General features: G+C 47.1%; 1 protein-coding gene across 1 annotated transcript in view; it reads right to left on the bottom strand.

Annotated features, from left to right (window-relative positions):
- Positions 1 to 4,538, bottom strand: part of CCDC71 (coiled-coil domain containing 71) — a 34,048-nt gene extending 29,510 nt beyond the window's left edge. Inside the window, exon 1 of the mRNA XM_015422128.1 lies at positions 4,480 to 4,538. The gene's annotated coding sequence lies outside the window, so the exon portion shown is untranslated. The remainder of the gene's footprint in view (positions 1 to 4,479) is intronic.
- Between the last annotated feature and the right edge of the window lie 1,081 nt (positions 4,539 to 5,619).

The following is a 5,619-nucleotide window of genomic DNA, read 5'->3' as shown; positions in this document are numbered from 1 at the left end:
GAGAGAGAGAGAGAGAGAGAGAGAGAGAGAGCAGGTCTCACAGTAAATGGCAGAGCAGGCTTGTCAGAAGAATCTCTCTCCCCCCGCCCTCCCCCTCAGTATGCATGCACAGGAAAGTTTATCCTGGAATAAAGCTTTGTTGGTCTTGAAGGTGCCATGGGACTCCCTCTCCAAATGAGGGAAGACAGCCTAGGTATTGCAGCAGCAGCAGACCCAAAGGAGGAAGCAAGAGGGAGCTTTTCTATGCTGTGTGCAAGTGTGCTCTTTTTCCTTCCCCCTCGCTTCCCTAGAGGAGGAAGATAGCCTAGGCATTGCAGCAGCAGCCTAAGGAGGAAGCAGGAGGGAGCATTTTTCCTGCTGCACACACGTGCACTTTATTTTTCCTTCCTCCTTGCTTCCCTAAGGAGGAAGAGAGGCTTTGGCGATGCAGCAGCAGTAATGGCTGGGAAATGTAAGCACTTGCTCGTGGGCCGTATACCAGCCCTGCAGGGGCTGGATCTGGCCCGTGGGCCACATGATTGACACCCCTGTTCTAAAGTGTAAGGATGTGCCACTGGCAATCAAGATAAGTCATGCCATAATATTCCCCATTACTATGTATGGGTGTGAAAACTGGGCAATAAAGAAAGCTAACAGAAAGAAAAGTTGATTCATTCGAAAAATCGTGCTGGAGGAGCGTTTTACAGGTTTACACCAAAAAGACAAGTATCTCTCCCCTTGAAGCTAAAACAACTAAACTGAGGCTATTGTACTTTGGTCACATTATAAGACAAAAAGTCACTAGAAAAATACTAAGAAAAGTTGAAGGCAGAAGGGAAACGGGAAGACCCAACATGAGATGGATTGACTCAAGCAAGGAAGCCGCGGTCCTCCATTTGCAAGACCTGAGCAAGGCTCTTAACAATAGGACATTTTGGAGGTTATTAATTCCTAGGGTCGCCATATGTTGGAAGTGAGGTGGCGGCACTTAACACAAACATACACAGGGTTCAAACTGAAGCCCCCAAACCCAAATAATACTACAGGAATATAAGTAATAAGGTTTATTAAAGAAATGCGCAAAAGTATAAAAATATAGAAGTAGTGCAAAGAAGGAAAGAAAATCAGTATTTTGTCTCAGAATATTTATTTAGCCTTTAGTCCTCAGACCCAGATGCTATCTGGTCCAATTGAAGGCGCAGAATCCATATAGAATGCCGAAGTCCAAAGTCCAGGAAGGGGGTATTCCGGCAGCACAAAGCCCAACCTACAGTCAAAATGGTGGCTGGAATGAAGGAAGGCACAAAAGAATCTAAACTAGAATGAATGGTCTTATGCAAGACTGCCCGCAACTGGCCTGATCCTGTGAAGCCAATCAGGTACATTCATAAGACATGTGACGATAAGACACGTGACCACATACCTCTGCAGCCAACACATACTCAAAATCAAGCAACTCACCGGTGCCTGGGGCTCCTGACACTAATCAGATGGAATGCGACTGCAAAACTCCCTCTGTGTCTCTGGCCTTGAAGCTCCCAGAGCCATTATCTCACTTTCAACTGTGCCTAGCTCCATCTCATCCATTATCTCTCTTGAAACTGTAAGTCACTGTGACATTAATTTCCCAGAGAGTAGCCTTCAGTAACTTGACTAGGCCCAAAAGCCCAAACCAAAAATTGAAACGCCAAGAACCAGCTAGACAAGGCCCATTTCTTGACAAGGCATACCAGGTCCCAATTTGGAAAAGGAGAATTACTTCACATGGCTGTTGAAAGGATGAGTATGAAGAATGTAAAACATTTTAATGATTTAAAAGGCCTACAGAATGAAATCAATAGCCTCATTCCCAAAGTCATTGCATTAATACTTGGAGGCTGAGAAACCAATTAAACATACAAGTCAATCACAAAGAAAACACTTCTCAATAGCGCTGACTCTGGATTAGTGAGGCAGCCAATCCATTTCTAAATGCAGGTCCAAATATTGCAACTTGCCACCCTCAAAACCAGTACAAATCACCACTAAAAAACAATTAAAACTAGCTGCATGCTCAACTTCCAAGACATTCCTGGATTGCACAAGCAGTCAATAGTGTTCCCTCTAAGCTGAATTAGTGTGAGCTAGCTCAGCTTTTTAGCCTCCAGCTCACACATTTTTGTCTTAGCTCAGGAAGGATGGCTCCAGAGCAAACTAATTTATGCAGTAGCCAAATCGCTCACTCACAACTTTAATGCCAGTAGCTCACAAAGTAGAATTTTTGCTCACAATGATGCACAGCCCAAATTCTAAGAGAGGAACGTATGCAATATGGAAGAGCAGGTTCCAAAACTGTTCACAATTTCCAAGCCCTCAACAGAAAAAGTCTTCATATCCTTGTATAAATGACACCACTCACCAGAAGTTCATAAGAAAAAGGTCTGGCCTTGGAAGAAACAGCAGTACATAAATTATACTACAATGACAAGTACGTCTAGGGGAGACAGAGAAAAGAATTTCCTGGCCTGAGACAGTCCTCACTTAAATAAAAGAGATAACACTAACTTGCAACATGGAGTTAATTTACTTCCAATATTATTACTGTTGCTTGCGTCAACATCACAAACAGGAGGTATCCATATTGGTCAGCACACAACAGAAGTGCAATATCTTTCTATTTGGACCAAAATGGCACAAAATAGTGTGCAAGCCTTTGCATTCTCCAGAGCTCTTAGGCTGGATGTCCACTACAAAAAACAAAGGGGGGGGGGAAGAGAGAGAAGGAACAAAGATGTTTCAGGGCCACATGCGAAGTTTAAAGCAGTCTTAAAATGGACTATATAGGAGGTGCTCCAGACTCAAGTAGAAGCAATATTTATATTTGCCAAAAAAGTGGTCTTTTTTTGTATTTTATCCAAGTAGCCTTGGATGCACCTAGACATGATGAAGTCCTAGGTAATGCCGAAGCTTGCTCACTTTGTGACATTTCAGTTGAAACTAATTCAAAATGCACTGCACTGCAGTTATTTGCTGACACATCACATAGATGATATATTACATACAGTGTCTTCATGATTCTGTTATGATTTTATAATATTAGTGCTTTTTGTAAACTGCCTAAGAATAGTAAATCGCTAATAACATAATTATTTTAGTTAAAACATTTGCATCCTGCCTTCCGCCGAGTTAAGTCCCTCAAGGCAGCAAACAGTTAAAAAGGCATTACAATCAATGTTTAAAGTAATCCATATAGATGAAACAACAGCTTTAAAAAAAAGGGAAGGAGAGAACACCAACCCAAACAAACAAGTCACCATCAACTGGCAGGAAACAATAAGAGTGGTAAAAGTAACATGGGGGTACACACTCTCCCCAAGTTTTGCCAAAGGTACACCTGAACTGGAAACTGGACATAGATACAATCTTAAACATCTGTAAATGCCTTGAGAGAGAGATCTTAGCATCCCACAGCAGTGACAGAAGGAAATTTATGAATTTTGGTTTGCAAAGATGCATTTAGTTCTTTCACCAGTAGACAATTTTTGTAATTTAAAGGAAATAAATAAGATCTTGACGAGAACTTTAAAAACCTGCAGGTCACACATCATCACATTCTTGCCTGTTTTCAACAAAGCTAAGAATCTGAACACCTGTTGAGATGCTTATTATCAGTGGGCGTTTGGGGACACAAACAAAGCCTGTGTGTCAAGCAAGGTTTAAAGTAAAACAATCAAGTACAGCCCCAAAGAACTGGCCTGGACAGGTCAAAGCTACTTTTAAACTATTACCTCCTTTGCCTTCTACCAAACCCAGTCACGAACAAAAAAGTATCCTCTAGCAAAGTATCCTGTCGTTGTCTGGTTTGTAACAGGTTACAAATAGAGGCACCTAGGCTGGAGTAAGAGTAGAGAAGATAAGCGACAGCTGCGTTGCACCCCTTCTCTAGAGCACGGGGATAGAAGGATTTGGGAGGGCCACGAAGTAACCCGGCCAATAAACCCAGAGAGGTTTATCCTGGAACCAATCTCGTTAAGTCTTTAAGGTGCCCCTGGGCTCCCGGTTAATTTCTCGCTCAATACACGCCACAAGGAGGCTAGATCGGGGCCGACAACCACTGGTTGCACCGGGACACGGTGGAGAGGAAAGACGGGGTAGAGGGGTGGGTGGGGCTGAGAAGCTCCCCAGAAAACAGAGGAAGGCAGAGGAAGGGGGAGCCCCAGCACGAGGGACACGCCAGGGACTGGGCAGACGTGGTCCACAGGGGGAAAGCCACCGAGACAGGGATAGGGGCGTGTCGTGTGAATTGTGACCCCGCAGGGGCTTTGGAGAGGGGAGCCTCGGGACCCCGAGGGAAGGGCGGGGCGTCATCCCCTGATGGGGGAGGAGGAGGACGAAGGCGGCGGCGCCGGGAAGGGAGATGGGCAGGGAGCCACCCGAGGCGCCCAGTCACGAGCTCGAGTCCCAGCTGCAGCGCCCCCACCAGGAGCCGCCGCTCACGGTCGGCGCCGGCCCGCAACCTACCGGCCGCCGCGGGAACCAGCAAAAGCCACTGCACCGTCCCAGCTGCTGTAACATGGCCGCCCGCCTGCGGAGCGCCGGAAATACTAGGCCACATCCGCTTCCGGCAAGGCGAGAACTGCCCCAATTGCGGAAGAGCCCCGCCTGTTAAGCCACGCCCTCTTGCTTTACCTGGGCAACGCCCCCTCTGCGGTTGTTGGCCACACCCACCATTGGCCCTCGCCAAGCCCCGCCCACCGCCGGTCCGTGGCTCCGCCTACCTGCGAGGCTCCTCCCACCCACCTCCAGCACGCTTGCCTGGCTGCCTAAGCCCCGCCCACCCATCACGTAGGGGATTTTTTGTCACACCTTTCTGAACCTTCTCCCATACAAACCATTTGGCTTCCCACATGACCCTCATTGGTTCCTTCCTCTCCTAGTTGCCTCCATCCTGCCAGTCATCCCCAAAATATTTCTCTTCTCCTTTACCCTAAATAGCTTTGCCTGGGATTTGCCACTATCAATTCCCAAGAAACCTCTTTATTTCTTAGGTTTACCAACCTCCAGGTGGGTCTGAAGATTTCCTGGAATTACAAATGATCTCCAGGCTACAGAGATCAGTTCCCCCCCAGGCGGCAGCAGAGGGTGGATTTGATGGCATTTTACAGTACTAACATCCCACCCTGCTAAAAAAACCGCACTACCCAGCCCCCCCTCCCCCCAAATCTCCAGGTATTTCCCAACCCAGAGCTGGCAACCCTATGATATTATGTAGTCATGCCGGCCACAGCGCTGGCTCTTCGGCTTTGAAACAGAGATGAGCACCGCAACCCTAGAGTCAGATTCGACTGGCTTTCGAGCAAGGGCACCTTTACCTTTTATGCCACTTTCTGCCCCACCAGGAACTCAAAGTAATTCACAGAAAAACACAACATGGGCCCCAGTCACAGGGGCCAGATAACGCGGGGGAGGCGTGGCTCCGGCGCAATTTAACACGCCAGAACACGATCAGACGCCACCACGGCGTGTGTTTTCGGTGCGCATCAAGAGCGTGCTTGAGCGATCACACGTAGGTATTCCGTCAACAGCCCGTAGCAAACTGTTTGCTAGTAGGCTTTCCCGGGTATTTTTTAACTCCGGATCTTCGGGCGAATGCTACGGGTC

This window comes from Gekko japonicus, unplaced genomic scaffold, assembly GCF_001447785.1.
Source record: "Gekko japonicus isolate JY-2015 unplaced genomic scaffold, Gekko_japonicus_V1.1 scaffold292, whole genome shotgun sequence".
Taxonomy (NCBI): Eukaryota; Metazoa; Chordata; class Lepidosauria; order Squamata; family Gekkonidae; genus Gekko; species Gekko japonicus.
The sequence above is the reverse complement of the archived record's forward strand: the minus strand, read 5'-3'. Positions and strand labels throughout refer to the sequence as shown.